Source organism: Rhipicephalus microplus, chromosome 3 (assembly GCF_043290135.1).
Source record: "Rhipicephalus microplus isolate Deutch F79 chromosome 3, USDA_Rmic, whole genome shotgun sequence".
Taxonomy (NCBI): Eukaryota; Metazoa; Arthropoda; class Arachnida; order Ixodida; family Ixodidae; genus Rhipicephalus; species Rhipicephalus microplus.
Genome location: NC_134702.1, coordinates 286007670 through 286023533, shown reverse-complemented (window position 1 = coordinate 286023533; position 15864 = coordinate 286007670). Strand labels below are relative to the sequence as shown.

The following is a 15864-nucleotide window of genomic DNA, read 5'->3' as shown; positions in this document are numbered from 1 at the left end:
AAAACTCACATTTGTGAACTTATCGGCTGCGTTCCACTTATTGTGCGCGCTCACCAGTTCATACTCAGCAATCCAGTTGTCCACATCTTGGTCCTCTGTGCCGCCGAATACGGTAGGGCGGGGGGTCGCGCTGCCGGAGAGGCCAGTGCAGAAGACAAGCACGGGTGTGAGACCTGGAGTAGCGGCCTGAGACGGCCCCGGATCAGTCATTGCAGAAGGTCGTCGGAGTGTACGGCTGCAAAGTTCCAGGGTGAGGAACAAATGTACCCAGCGCCTCCACCACATGAAACGTGGTGTTGAACAAGCAGAAGTTGACTCGGTGAACGAGAGATTTATTTAGCGCAAGGGCTAACTGAATGCAAGCCTGCAATCACAACACGTCTTCTTCTCTACTCGAGCTCCATGCTGCATGTCCACTGTCCTCGTTACAATATATATATATATATATATATATATATATATATATATATATATATATATATATATATATATATATATATATATATATATATATGATTAAAAAAAATAACTTTTGTGGGTCCGGTGCAAATATAATTAGAAATAAAGGAGCACACTTACGAAAATTTGATAATTGTTTACTCTACGTTTCGGCCGTGGCACGGCCTTCGTCAGGATTAACAGAAATACGAGTATGTGGCCGCTTTTATGGGCAGGCATGAACACGTCAGTACAAAACACGTGCGATCAGCATGTGAGTGTCACAAAAATTCTTTGAAACAGCCATGACTACACTAAAAAAACCTATAAAAATGTAATACAATAGACAAGATTGTGGGTATGTAAAAGGCATTTGTAGCATTCACTATTGACGACGAGGATCACGCATGAAGATATATAAATAAATATGTGATAACCTTTAGGAAGTATATAATACGTAAGGGATGCTTCTTTAAATATTTCTCAAAATTTCGGATGTCAGGGCATCGTAGAAAGGCATGACACTTTGCCTACGCATTCGTTAATGCCGGATAACAGACTGTTGAACTTGTGAATCAAGAACGATTCTCGAATTTCGCGATCATGGTGCGATTTAAAGCCCGATTTTAATAGTGTCACCATAATCTTGTCAAACGAATGACCTGGTAGATGAAAATGCTTGGACAATGGAAGATGTGGCAAACTGTTTACGTGTGATTTGAGGTCGTTGAAACGGATGCGAAAAGATGTCTCGGTTTGACCGATGTATTGCATGTGGCCGATTGAGCATTCAAGTAAGTAAATGATGTTGCTGCTATCGCAGTTTAAGTCCCCTTTAATTCGAAGTGAAAAGTTAGATGCCGTGCTTTTAGCAACAGTCGCAGTGGGCATGTGCGCACAAACTTTACATCGCGTTTTTTTACAGGGGTGACAAACAACGGGAGCAATGAATCTAGTCTTGGAAGAAGTTATGCATGTCGCGCAAGTTCCTTGATCTCCGATATACAACCCGCGGTGATTCATTGAAGGTCTCCTTAAGCCGATCGCTCTGTGTCAGTAAGTTGTAATGCCTTCTGAGTATATGCGACACGTTAGGAATAGATGCAGAATGAGTTAGAACGAGGTTGGTTCGGGAAGGTGGCGCTAATCGCTTGTCCTTACTGATGAGCTCTTTCCGATTGAGACATTTGGCCCGTTGGAGAGCGTCGTCAATTATTTGTGAAGGATATTCTTGTTCGGTTAATGCTTTACGGAGCTGGTCACAGTTGCGAGTGAAATCCCTGTTGTCCGAACAAATTCTTTTAAAACGGATAGCTTGGCTATAGGGGATACTTGTGTTGCAGTGTTTGACATGGCTACTTTTAAAAGGAAGATATCTTTCTCGGTAAGTGGGCTTCCTGTATAGGTTTGTCGTTAGTTTACCATTGCGCAAAGCTACATTGACGTCAAGGAAGTTTATGGTGACTGGTGAATAAGAGTGAGAAAAGGAGATGTATGGTTCTACTTTGTTGAAGTCTGCAATGAAAGAATAATGCCGCTTCACCATGGTGCCAAATTAAGAAAATGTCGTCAATGAAGCGTTTGTAGTAAAGTGGTTTAAGGTCACGAGTGGCGAGAAAGTTATTTAGCTTTCTAGAATGCCCATGAAGATGTTCGCATATTTGGGACCTATTTTTGTGCCCATCGAGGTGCCACTGGTTTGAACATAATGTTCACCTGTTGCAAACAATTATCAAATTTTTGTAAGTGTGCTCCTTTATTCCTATATATATATATATATATATATATATATATATATATATATATATATATATATTGATTGATTGATTGATTGATATGTGGGGTTTAACATCCCAAAACCACTATATGATTATGAGAGACACTGTAGTGGAGGGCGCCGGAAATTTCGACCACCTGGGGTTCTTTAACGTGCACCCAAAGCTGAACACACGGGAATACAACATTCCCGCCTCCATCGGAAATGCAGCTGCCGCTGCCGGGATTTGATCCCGCGACCTGCGGGTCAGCAGCTGAGTACAGTGGCCACTAGACCACCGCGGCGGGGTTTATATATATGTATATGTGTGTGTGTGTGTGTGTGTGTGTGTGTGTGTGTGTGTGTGTGTGTGCGTGTGCGTGTGCGTGTGCGTGTGCGTGTGCGTGTGCGTGTGCGTGTGCGTGTGCGTGTGCGTGTGCGTGCGTGCGTGCGCGCGCGCAGCACTGACGCATTCAGAGATGTGCTTAGAGCTTGCATTAAAATTCAGCCCTAAGAACAGAAACTCGCCTTTGCAGATAAGTTGTGCGTCCAGGGGGAGCACAAAGTAAGAGAATAATGCTGTCAGCTGATCAATCAACTAAGAATACTCAAATTTAGGTGGCTAAAACAAATGGGCATGTTTGCATAGAAAATTTTTTGGCAGTCGGTTTCTACACAGTCCCACTTAGGAAAGTTCTTCGAGCATGTCTATGCTCCGAGATATCCCACCCCGAGGTTTATTAGTGCTTTTCAAGATTACGCATGCAAGGCAGTGAAGATCAGCAAAATATTACTCTATGGTGGGACGAGCAGTCACTGCTTGCTATCACCTGCTGGTAGTAAAACGGTAACCATTATAATGTTTGCATATAACCTGACCCATGATCAGATTATATGCGCCCCATCAAGGAGTAGTAGCTGTGTGCTAGTGCTCAATGTCCTGCATGCATAATGATGCTAGCCGCAACTGAACTCTCCAGCAGGATATCTGAGCACAGGCATGCCAGAATTCTTTTGGCCTATGTAGAAATCTCACTGGCTCATATTTGTAATGCATGCATGGCTCCATGATGTAGCCACTAATAGGTTCAATATTGAATCTTATTCAATGGAACGGCTGACACTGATAAGTATCGTTGCACATTGTGTCCGCCTGAACACATAGCTATCTGCAAAAGTGGCTTTCACACACACAACTTACAGCCCCGACTCTTTTAATGAAAAACAAAAGGCTTATTTTGAACACCCAAAACGTGCGAGTTACTTGAATACAGCAACCAGGTGGCTCAGCGAAGTCCCCTTTGCATAGAAAACAAAAGCCATGCGCAGCTGCTGTACATCAGCCGCCAAATTTTTCACGAGCTACCATTGATGACAGGCTTGTCCGGAATTCTTTCACACTCAGTTCTTACGAAGAGCATCATAGGCTGCGATAGAAACACCGAAAAAACTAATTTAGTGACGCGTTTTTCAGTAAAAATAAGTATTCAGTCTATTTAAAATTATTTGAAACAATGTGTCTTAAACTAGCACAATTTACACAAATTAGAGATCTTACAAGAAAAACTTTCTTGATGCTCTTGGCGATGACAGTTGCTACCTCATGAAAGAATATGCATTTTCCACATCGCACATGTGTCAAAACGATGCTTGTATTTCGCTCATGCATAGTGCGTTGACATGCAGTTTCAATGATACCAGAATAAATACATTTATTTATTTATTTATTTATTTCAACATACTGCAGCCCCGCAGGGCTATCGCAGGAGTGGTGAAATACATACATAGAAAAGCATAACAAGTGCGCTCTACATCAATGGTTAGTAATATACAATAAAAATTCATCCAGTGATAAATATCGAACGTAACCAGGCAAAGAATTCCACAATTCAATAGAAGGAACAAAAAACTATATTTGGACGATGAACGAAAGTATACATGTTTAACTCATGGTAATTTTGGGTGGTCGTTGGTCTAGCGTGTGCTATATATTTGCTGGGTAGAGGGAACCGTGGCGAATTATTTAGGTATAAAGAAACTTCAAACTTTCAACGTGTCGACGAGAAGAGAGATTGGTAAGCTGTAAGATAGGAAGATGGGAACTTGGTGAAAAATACCTGTCAAAGCGACGATAAATTTATTTTTATTTATTTTATTTATTTACAGGTTCTGCAGGCCTATACTTAGGCCCAAGCAGGAGGGGCAAAAACAACAAAAAAAAAAGTACAATGTCACAGCACTTAATTAGACAACTTATAGTGCACTTGCACAACAGAGTTACGGCACATAAACAGTGATCAGAACACTCATGCGCAGCAGAAGTCAACTAACTACATTACTCGGGCACTGCGAATACACACCATATGGATACATCATTCAGAACTAAACAAAAAAAGTTTCAAGCTGTTTTCAATATCTTCGGACTGAAAAGCACTTATTGGTAAAGAGTTCCAGTCAGCAATAGTCCTAGGGAAAAAACTATTTTTAAAAGCAGTGGTACGGGCAAAAACTGGCGCCAATGAATATTTATGCTTATGTCTTGTTTTTCTAGAAGATAGAGGTTTCACACAGTTGGGCAGACTTGTTGTAACTTTACCGGAAAGAATTTTGTGTAGGAACGTTAACCGATTAATTTTCCTGCGAATTTCCAGTGTTTGGATATCATTTAGTTGCATAAGTTGTGTTGGCGAATCATATCTTTTATATTTACTAAATATAAATCTGACAGCCTTCCGTTGAACTTTTTCAATCAAGGCAATATCTTTTTTACATTGAGGGTCCCAAACAACCGAGGCATATTCAAGTTTTGATCGGATGCAGGTGTTATATGCCAATAATCTAGTCTCCTTCGTTGAGGATTTAAGTTTCCTCTTAAGAAACCACAGTTTCCTAAGTGCAGCCGTGCATATGCTTGTAATGTGGTCTGACCACGTAAGTGACTTTGTCAAAGTGACTCCTAGATATTTGTATTTTTCTACGTCTTTGAGTGGGTTATTGCGGAGAAAATAAGTATAAAGGCTGGGAGTTCGTTTTCTTGTTATTCTCAAGAGAACTGTTTTGTCACTATTAAGTTCCATGCCCCAGTTTTGACACCACTCATCTATACTTGTAAGAGACTGTTGAAGTAATATGTGGTCATTTACACAACATATTTCTTTAAAAACAACACAATCATCCGCGAATAATCTGACGGATATGTCCTTATGTACGACATCAACTAAATCATTAATAAAAATTAAGAATAACAAGGGGCCTAACACACTACCTTGTGGCACACCAGAAGAAACATTTAGCGAAGAAGAAAAACAACCCCTGACCTCAACAAATTGAGTTCTGTTATTTAAGTACATATGAATCCATTTAACGATACCCGAAGGTAGCCCAATATTTTCGAGTTTAAACAAAAGTTTTCCATGAGGCACCTTATCAAACGCTTTGCTAAAATCTAAAAAGAACACATCAGTCTGCCCAGATATATCTAGAACCCGTGCGAATTCATGCACTGTAGACACAAGCTGTGTTACCGTAGACATATTTTTTCGGAAACCATGTTGATTAGGCGACAAAATATTATTTTCTGATAAAAATGTGTTAATGTAATTTGCAACAACATGCTCTAACATTTTACAGCAGCTACTAGTGATAGAAACAGGACGGTAGTTTGTCAAGGAATAGCGGTTACCCTTTTTAAAGATCGGCACAACACGAGCTTTACGCCAATCGTCTGGTATCTGACCATATTTGAATGATACATTGAAAAGGGCAGTAAGGAAGTCAGTGATTTGTTCAGCATAGCGTCGTAGGAATGAATTACCAATGCCGTCAGGGCCTGACGATTTCTTAGGATTAACCTTAAGTAACATTTGTAAAACACCTTCACGAGTTATCAGAACATCATCCGTGATTATGGGCATCGGGTCTCGCAGTTCATAATACTGTGGTTCGGAAAAGACGCTCTGAAAGTATTTATTAAAATGATCAGCAATTAGTGCCGGATCTGTTATCGTGACCTCATCAACTTGTATTTCAGAAACGCCTTCTTTAGTTTGCTTAATATAGCGCCAAAATTTATCAGGATCTGTCCTGATGAATTCAGGTAGTGTGTCGTTAAAAAATTGATGCCTAGCCTTGCTAACACTCTCTAATAATTTTTCTTTAAGATCGGAAAAATGTTGCGTACTAGTCTTGTGTTTTTTTCGTAACCTTTTTATCTTTCTCTTGATCTGTATAATCTCACGGTTTATCCATGGGTTATGTGAACGCCTGCGTATTCTCCTAAGCGGTACAAAGTTCTTTGTACAGAAGTCCACAATACCACGGAAGCGTTGCCAGGCTCTATCAACATCACTAACAGATGTGGGGAGATGTGTTTCTAAATAATCAATTACTGCAACATCATCCGCTCGATTAAAATCTCTTACAACACTTTCCACTGGCGTTTTCACTGATTTACAACGTGCATGCCTGTCCCAAACAAATGATATTAATCTATGGTCAGAAATACCGGTTTCAACTGTGATAGTCGCTTCGGTAAAGAGTTCCGTTGTAAATAGCAGATCAAGTATCGAACTCCCCCTTGTGGGGTGTCCTACCATTTGCTCAAGGCCTAGAGAAAACATTATGTCTAAGAGTGTGTCAGCCGAAGAAGAAGTACCATAATTTATATCATCCCAATTAATGGCTGGCAGATTGAAGTCACCCGTTAAAATAAGATTTTTGCTTCGTAGACGTAGTAGTTCATCGTACAAACCGCTCATAAAAGAATCATCAGCATTAGGACATCGATAAACCGCACAGAGAAAAAATGACATATCAGCAAATGAAAGTTTTAAAAGCAGACTCTCTCTCACTGGAAAACGCTCAGCAATAGTTACATCAATGCCATACTTGATAATGACAGCCACTCCACCGCCCCGATGACCACGATCACATCGAAAAAGTTGGTAGTTCGGCGGAACTATCTCGCTATCGCCAATGGCTTCATGTAACCAAGACTCTGTTATCACACAGACATGAGGATCGTGCGTGAGCAAAATATTTTCCAACTTTTCAATTTTATTTGTTATACTCCGTGCATTGAAGCAAAGCAAACGAAGTTGGTGCTCCCCTAATTGCTAGCTGGGATTCCCTACGGCACTCTCATGTGACACTTTCCTACGCGCATTAAGCGAGTCATCCCAACAGAAAAAGGTGTGATCAATACGAAGCTTATCGTGAACAAGAGCAACCTTGCTACCGCTTTCTCTGTCTGCTTTTGCAGTTGCCCATAGCAGTTTTCTTTTGCGGAGTGTGTCAGAACAGTAGTCGTTTTGAAGATAAATTTTGGTTCCCTTCAGCTTATGTGCTTGACGCAACACAGCTTGCTTTTCCGTATAATCTTGGAAAAAAAGTATAACAGGACGTCTGCTTGATACCGGCTTGCCTAATCTATGAATCCGCGCAATTGTCGTGCATTTCACCCCTAATCGATCATGAAATATGCCCTTCACTACCTTTTCACGTAGCTCTGCTTCAGATTCACTCCCAGCAGCGCTGATACCAAATACAAGAAGATTATTCCGGCGACTGCGATTCTCAAGGTCAACCAGCTTGGACTGATGAATATCAATTAACTGCTGAATGGAATCTACAGACTCCTGTATCGATTCGCTCACGCCCTTCTGAGTTTGTAATTGCTTAACATTTGCTTCTAAGTTATTCAGACGCACTCCAAAGGTGCTTATTAATGATTCTGTTGAGTCTAAACGTGCTCTAAGGCTTACAAGTTCTGCTCGGATATCAGATTGTCCCTTCAAGAGCTCGTGAAACATTTCATCAACAGTTGGCCCAGGGTTTTGCTCGACATCTCCACACAGCAATAACTTGCAAACAAAATAACATTCATATGCAATAATAAAACATGTCTGTGGGCACGGCACAATAAGAAGTACAATTTCGTCTCCAGACCTATGATTTGAAAGAGAAAAACTAACCTGTACAACAAAAAAGAAGCGTTTCGTTAGCGGCATCTGTCCAGCCGCTTCGCCGTGCCCACTGAAGGTCCAACTGTGTGGCCTGTCTTTAAAAGGGCGATCCAACGATGACGTCACGGGCATGCAATGTTCCAGAGGGGGCGTATCCAGTATGTCCAAATTCGATGAAGGCACTGGACAGTAGTTAGCAGAGACAGATGTAATCGCCGCAACTTCATTCCCGGTAGTGCAAGGTTCCGATGGCCCGGCGAGCATGAAAAACACGGCCTGTACAACAAAAAAGAAGCGTTTCGTTAGCGGCATCTTTCCAGCCGCTTCGCCGTGCCCACTGAAGGTCCAACTGTGTGGCCTGTCTTTAAAAGGGCGATCCAACGATGACGTCACGGGCATGCAATGTTCCAGAGGGGGCGTATCCAGTATGTCCAAATTCGATGAAGGCACTGGACAGTAGTTAGCAGAGACAGATGTAATCGCCGCAACTTCATTCCCGGTAGTGCAAGGTTCCGATGGCCCGGCGAGCATGAAAAACACGGCCTGTACAACGAAAAAGAAGCGTTTCGTTAGCGGCATCTTTCCAGCCGCTTCGCCGTGCCATAAATGAAGCGTAAAGCTTTCTTTTAACACATTCTATTTTATTGATGTCCGAAATCTTGTGTGGGTTTCACACAACAAATGCATATTCCCATATTGGACGAACCAGTGTTTTATAAGTGAGGAGTCGTATGCTGGGAGGTGCTGAATGTAAAGTGCGTTGTAAATAGCCTAATTTTCTAAGCGCAAGGTTGCACATGAGAGCGATGTGTTGAGACCAAGATATATCCTGAGCGAAAAGGAGACCTAGATATTTGTATTGTGAAACAATTCCGAGAGAGCAACCATTCAGCGAATAGGTAAATGGAGAGGGGGAAGAACGCTTGGAAAATTACATGGATACCGTTTTTCGGGAGTTGATTGGCATTTGCCAAGTGTCACACCATGATTGAAATAAAGCAAATGAATCATTAAGGATGAAGTGATCATGAGCAGTTTTAATCGTATGATACAAAACACAATCATCAGCATACACGCAGATTTTAACAGGAACATTACTTGGCAGATTGTTAATGAAACTTAGATATAAAAGAGGGCCTAATATTGAACCTTGAGGGGCGCCAGACGTTGCAGTGGAAGTGGAGGAATGCGAAGACTTGAGTAGTACGTACTGAGATCTATTGGATAGGAAAGAAGAAATCCAGTTTACTAATGTTTCATTTTTAAGAATAACAGTGAGCTTTTTTAGCAGTTTGTAATGTGAAACAGTCTCGAAAGCTTTGGAAAAGTCTATGAATATTGCGTCAATTTGATCACCAGCATCAAGGACCTGGCGGAAGTCATGAGCGAATTCACTGAGCTGGGTTATGGTACTGAACCCGCGTCGAAAACCATGCTGGGCATCAGATAAAACCTTATTGCAATCTAAAAATTCTATGATTTGCTTGAAAATTTTGTGTTCGAGTACTTTACAAGAACGGGATGTGATAGAGATGGGTTAGTAGTTCAATAAGGACTACTTTTTTTCCGGATTTGTATAACGGAAGATTTCAGCCGATTTCGATGTTGTAGGGACAACAGATGTCGAGAGAGATTTCTCAAAGGTAATGGTTAAATACCGACTAGTCCATAAAGAGTACCTAATGAGGAATTTGTTGTCTATATTATGAGGACTACCTTTCTTCTTCGGATCGGGTTTTAAAACGAGATTCAGCGCACCCTGGTTTGAAACAACAATTTCGTCAATAGAACTGCGAGTATGTCCTATAAAAGGAGCAACAACGGAGTTATCAAGTGTAAAAACACATTGAAAGTAATCATTGAATGCATCTGCAATAAGAGCTGTACCGCCTGTAACTGTGCCATTTATTTCAAATGTGTCAGTGGTACAGTCCATTGGTAGGACAGGCTTCCAAAATTTACGTGGATTATTTCTAAGCCTACCGGGGAGTGTAACTCGATAGTAAAAATCACGAGCAGCATTTGTTTTGCTTCGAAGTTCTTCCTTCAGATCAATGAATTGTATGGCAAGAACAGCATCACCAGTGCGTTTAGCACGCCGCAAACGCCCAAGTCGTCACGACAAGTGCAAAATTCCCTGTGTGATCCAAGGCAACTCTGAATTTGTATTTTTTTTTGTTTTTAACAGTACGAAATGGATAATTCACTTTGAAACCAGATCACTGAAGAATTTCGTTAAAGTATCAACATCTTCGGAAATACTAATCGCTTCAAACTGGGCAAAAGAAGTGCTTAGTGTATCAATAAGGCTAATACCGTCAGTATGGCTCATATTGCGGAAAGTAGAATAGATGTATCGGGCTTTCGGTACAGGACATGAAATAGATACAAAAACAGCTTTATGATCCAATATGCCATCCACAAAAAAGACAAGATCTAAAATCACCGTGCCTCTTGTGGCGTCACTGACTATTTGCTTTAGGCCGGAAGTTAGTGAAAAGTTCAATGTTACGCTGTGAGGTTGGGAAGCATGACCTAGCAGAGATAACGACGTCCAGTTTATATCGGAGACATTAAAATCACCCATACATATGATATTTGGCGAATAAGAAGCTATTTCTTAGACGAATGCACTCAGGGAAACCAAAAAGTCCGCGATCAGGTGAGGTGGACGGAAAAAGACACCAATAACAAAAGTCAATGTCTCAAAGTAAACTTTACACCAAACCGACTCAGTTTGAGACGGAGCATCAAGAACAGAAAACATTAAATCGTAATGTAAACATAAAGCAACGCCACCGCCTCTACCATCGATGCGATCACTTCGTACGACATTAAAGCTCGGCAGTGAAATGTCGGCATCACCAATTTAGTTATGAAACCAAGTTTTTGTGACACCGATGACAGAAGGGGAGTAGGACAAAGTGAGAGACAAGAAATCAGGAAACTTGTTGACTAAACTTCTCACAATAATATTTAAAATATGCAGATTATCAGGGAAATCATAGGGACGTCAACAAGAAATAGAAGTAGTGGCCGAAGGAGATGCCATCACCACAGTATTGCGATTACGAGACTGAAAAATTGTGTTAGACTGCGCGTCCCAGTTGTAGCGTATGTTATCAATGAACACCTGGTTGTAAACAATGCGCATGGAAGAGCCGCTGTTGCGATGGGTTCTGGTTGCCTCCCATTGCTTTCTTCTGATGAAACCTACATTATCAGAATAGTCTTCGGATATGCGTTGATCGGAGCCCTTCAGCTTTGATGCGTTTTTAAGAATACGAATTTTCTCACGAAAATCCAGCAGCCTGAAAATGATAGGGCGGGTGCGGCCTGTGTGACGTCTACCTAACCTATGACACCTCTCGGTTTATGGGCAATCCATGCTCAGCGTTTCCCTGAAAAGTTTTGAAACAACGTTGGTCAATGCCTTATTATCATCACCTGGAGATTCAGGAATACCATGAAGAATCAAGTTATTACGGCGCAGTCTATTTTCTAGGTCATCGTTCTGAGCCGTGAGCGTAATCGCCTTCTCATTAAGAGAACAAACTGAGCTTTTTAAATCTTCTGCCATATTTTTAATGCGTTATACATGGTACTGGACGACTCTAGAGCGTTAAGTCGCTACTCAACAGCTTCAAAGCGCGAATTGACTAAAGAACGAAGCTCGGCAATATCCTGGGCTATTTTATTTTGCCCAGCTAGCAGGCTGGAAAACATGGCAGAAACAGAAGGTTCGCTATCTATGGGTACCACGTGGCTATTGGCTTCGCGCACATCCCCACTCGGTAACAGAGCTCCAGAGTCAGTGCCGTAATTACTAGTGAGGTACCTTTTATACCCCTTGGCTCAGGGTTTAGCTCAACGTCTCCACTCAAGCACAGAGAACACAAACAGTACACAAGCTGAGCATAAATGCAAACATATACAGATACAACGGTCTGTGGGCAACAGAGCAGAATCAAGAAACGATCATTTGAACGGATAGAGTATGCGTTGTCCAAATAACATACCTGCACAATAATGAAGCAACGCGTGAGCATTGTGTTGTCGCTGCTGCCGCCTTGCCTACTGAAGCTGCGCTGGGGCTGGGAGCCTTTTCTATCCGATGCTGATGACGTGATGAAGTTGGGCTTATCAAGGTTTGTTGACTCAGTTGATAGTCAGCGTAGATCCTTGGGGATAGCACAGGCAGAATAGTTTAACTAAGTCCGCTGCGAGACAGGAAGGGCGGACTGCATATATCTGCGGTGATCGGCGTGTTGGTTTGCGCAAGTTGACGCCTTCCGAGCCGCCGCGCCGTTCAGGCAGAGTGCCGGGGAATCCACAAGGCTGGCCAGAAACTGCACAATGAAGAAGCACCGCGTGAGCATTGTGTGGTCGCTGCTGCCATTTTGCCCACTGAAGCTACGCTGTGGCTAGGAGCCTTTTATATCCGATGCTGGTGACGTGATGAAGTTGGGCTTGATCAAGGTTTGTTGACTCAGTTGATAGTGAGCGTAGATACTTGCGGACAGCACAGCCACAATAATTGAAGTAAGTCGATCTTTCGGCTGCAAGACAGGAAGGGCGGACTGCATATACCTGCTGTGATCGGCGTGTTGCTTTGCACAAGTTGACGCATTCCGAGCCGCCGCGCCGTTCAGGCGGAGTGCCGGGGAATCCACAAGGCTGGCCAGAAACTGCACAATAAAGAAGCACCGCGTGAGCATTGTGTTGGCGCTGCTGCCGCCTTACCCACTGATGGTGTGCACTTTATATGCACATGATGGTATGCACTTTCATCAAGTATCTGCAAAACCATGCTTGAATTTCGCTCGTGCATATTGCGTTGACATGCCAAATGAATGATACCACAACGCATACAAAGTGGTATGCACTTTCAACAATTGCAGGTGACATATAAAACTAAATTAATAATTTTATTTCAAATACAACTAATGTAGCCTCTTCAGGCTGCTCACATTGGAACGATTATACCTCTAATGTCACAAATTAGTGTCACAAAATTACTATTGTGTGCTGCTAAACTATGGTCATGACTCATTAGTTTCAATGATTCTTGTTGGCCAAAAAGGCAGCACCCCTCACTTAAGCATCACAGGCTGTCTAATGAAAAAAACGCGAACAAACGTGGAAATACGTTTAGAAAACTTTCAAGTGATCCCACTGGGGACTGCCGATTTGAAGCGATTTTTGGAGCAGTCAAATTTTAGTTTTGGAGCACTTTGGAGCAGTAAAACATTAGTTTTGGAGCACTTTGTTTCAGTAAGATTTTAGTTTTGGAGCAAGTAATCTTGCAATTAGGAGCATCTTGGAGCCCTGAAATTTTACTTCTCGAGCATTGTGGAGCATGTAATCCTGCCATTAAGAGCATTTTAGAGCAGTAAATTTAGTTCTAGAGCAGGTAATTTTACTATTGAGAGCACTTCCGCATAGGTATGAGTCAAACATCGTTATAACAAAGTTGAAGGGAAGTCGTAATTACTTCATTATAACTATTAGCTTGTTATAGTCATTATCCATTTCTACCAACAATTAGCCAGCAAGAGAGAATGTACTCACTACCGAATATCACTGCAGCCCACCGCGCAGAGAAGAACGGCCGTCACAAGGAAAAAAGCTAGCAAAAAAATTTGGGCAGGTCCCGCGTACCTGGGAATGGACGTTATGCGAAGCATGCGGAGGGAAGGTGACCGTATTGCAGTTTTTTTTATTGAGCGACACGTCATGAAATTACGCAAAATATATGTACAAATCATTTAACCATATGGTGTAGTAGCGCAAATTCACGGGGACGAAGAGGACAAGAAAACACGACACTCAATATGTACAAATGTGTCACGCACGCACATACGCTAAACAGTTGCAAATGCTTATATAACCAGTTGTTTGCACTCGCGCAATAATGTCAACTGGAACATGCGTATTAGCAACACCAGAAGCTGATTTGATGAGCTGATTCTCGCTAAAATGCTGGCCCTGGACACTGCTACATAAATCAACTTCAGCGCGTGGCACTTGAGCATAATTGACGTAAACCCGAATTGACGACTATATCAAAGGAATATATATGTAATGTTTATAAAATTGGGTAGGCAGCACTGCAATCACTATGGACGTTTCGAGAAGATTAGCGTCCATTTGACAAGTAGTTCCGAGACCTAGCGTAGCTCTGTGGTAAAATGCTTAACTGCCACGCAGAAGGCTTGGGTTAGATTCCTGCTGGGACCCTGAAATTTATTATTTGCATTCCTCGGGGGGTCACCGCTGCCTATTTTGGAATTTTCTTTGCACTGACATTTATCTCTGCCTTCGTTGGGTCAACGCTACTGATGTCGGGTATTGCTTAACGCTGATGCATTAAAATTGCCCATGTGTGTTCTCGTCGTTCTTGGATACATACTAAGTGTCCATCAGTTGTCGCACATACCCGCATACCAGCGGCACATACTCGCCCGTGGGTATGTGCCACTGTCTGGCGTTCAGTATTTGAAGAAGTACGCGACGAGAATGTGACATTATTCATGTGTTGACCAGTGCATCATATTCGTCGAACTATCTTACCCTCCCATCAAATTTTGGTTCACGGCAAGTTAAGGGTGTGATCATGAGACCACCCAAATGTAAGTGGCTCGATAGATAGATAGATAGATAGATAGATAGATAGATAGATAGATAGATAGATAGATAGATAGATAGATAGATAGATAGATAGATAGATAGATAGATAGATAGATAGATAGATAGATAGATAGATACGCTCAAAGTTGCCGAAGTTCGCTAGGAAATACTTCGCGTTTAATGATTAGGAACAATGCACCTTTTCCCACCAAATTCGGCGCACCAGGTGGAAGATCACTTCGAAAAAAAATATCCATAATAGACTTTTACCGACTCTTCTTTACACAGATGGCTGCTTTTCAAGCTTCATAAGCTATCTCGAGTCCGTCCTTGTGGTAACCGTAAACACCAAAGAAGCGTCGCAGCAAGTCTCTCGCATCCAGCGCTTGCGCGGGCATTGGTACGTCGGGTTCGCTGACATTAGGCTCCGGGGTGTCCACACATTTGTCACTGTTGTCATGCCCCCCCCCCCCGTCACCACGTGCACAGTTTCAACATCTGAAAACTCTTTCGTTGTCACCGCGTCAGCTCAGCATCGGCACCGACGTACATGTACGTGCAGTGTAAAGGGTATGACGTTGATGGCAGGCATGGCGGGTTTTCTTTAGGGTAGCTGGCTCCCCGCCGTCATCCGCATCGCCGATCTTCGCCAGTAAAGAGACGCGTTCGTAAGAAAAAACGAAGGTTTATTTACATGATAGTTGAAAGATGGAACTTTACTATTCAGCAGAGAATCAGCTATGTACAAAAATTCAGCCCATGATTCCGTTCTTATTTACAAGATGTCTTCGGTTTTTGTAGCCCACCGTCTCCTTACACGGAGGTCCGAAGAAGGCGGTGACCACTCTTGCCACAAATCAGGTGACGAAGTCTCAGTGCTCCATCCACCAGAAACGGTGTAGATATTGCACCACTCAGCTGGGTGAAAATGTCCAATGGTAGCACGAGCGCACTACACAATGACGCACCCGGACCATGCCTTGAAGGCACCGCAGGGCGAGAAGGTAGGGTCTGTAGAGGAAAATTTGAGCTCCTTCGGGAGATGGCCGCTGACACGAACGTCAGCAGCGGTCCATG

At 42.4% G+C, this 15864-nt stretch overlaps 1 protein-coding gene and 1 long non-coding RNA gene across 7 annotated transcripts in view; one reads left to right on the top strand and one right to left on the bottom strand.

Moving 5' to 3' along the window:
• Window positions 1-15864, top strand: part of LOC142802730 (uncharacterized) — a 311490-nt gene that overhangs the window by 193850 nt on the left and 101776 nt on the right. The gene's annotated exons all lie outside the window — the stretch shown is intronic.
• LOC119167574 (innexin inx2-like) overlaps window positions 1-15864 on the bottom strand; it is a 277656-nt gene that overhangs the window by 238227 nt on the left and 23565 nt on the right. The window contains exons 2-3 of one of the 6 annotated variants that reach the window (XR_012893965.1): window positions 8167-8700; window positions 3392-3621 (exon numbers count right to left, since the gene is read on the bottom strand). The exons of the other annotated variants lie outside the window; for them this stretch is intronic. The gene's annotated coding sequence lies outside the window, so the exon portion shown is untranslated. Of the gene's footprint in view, window positions 1-3391; window positions 3622-8166; window positions 8701-15864 lie in introns of those variants that run through there. 6 annotated transcript variants of the gene reach the window in all.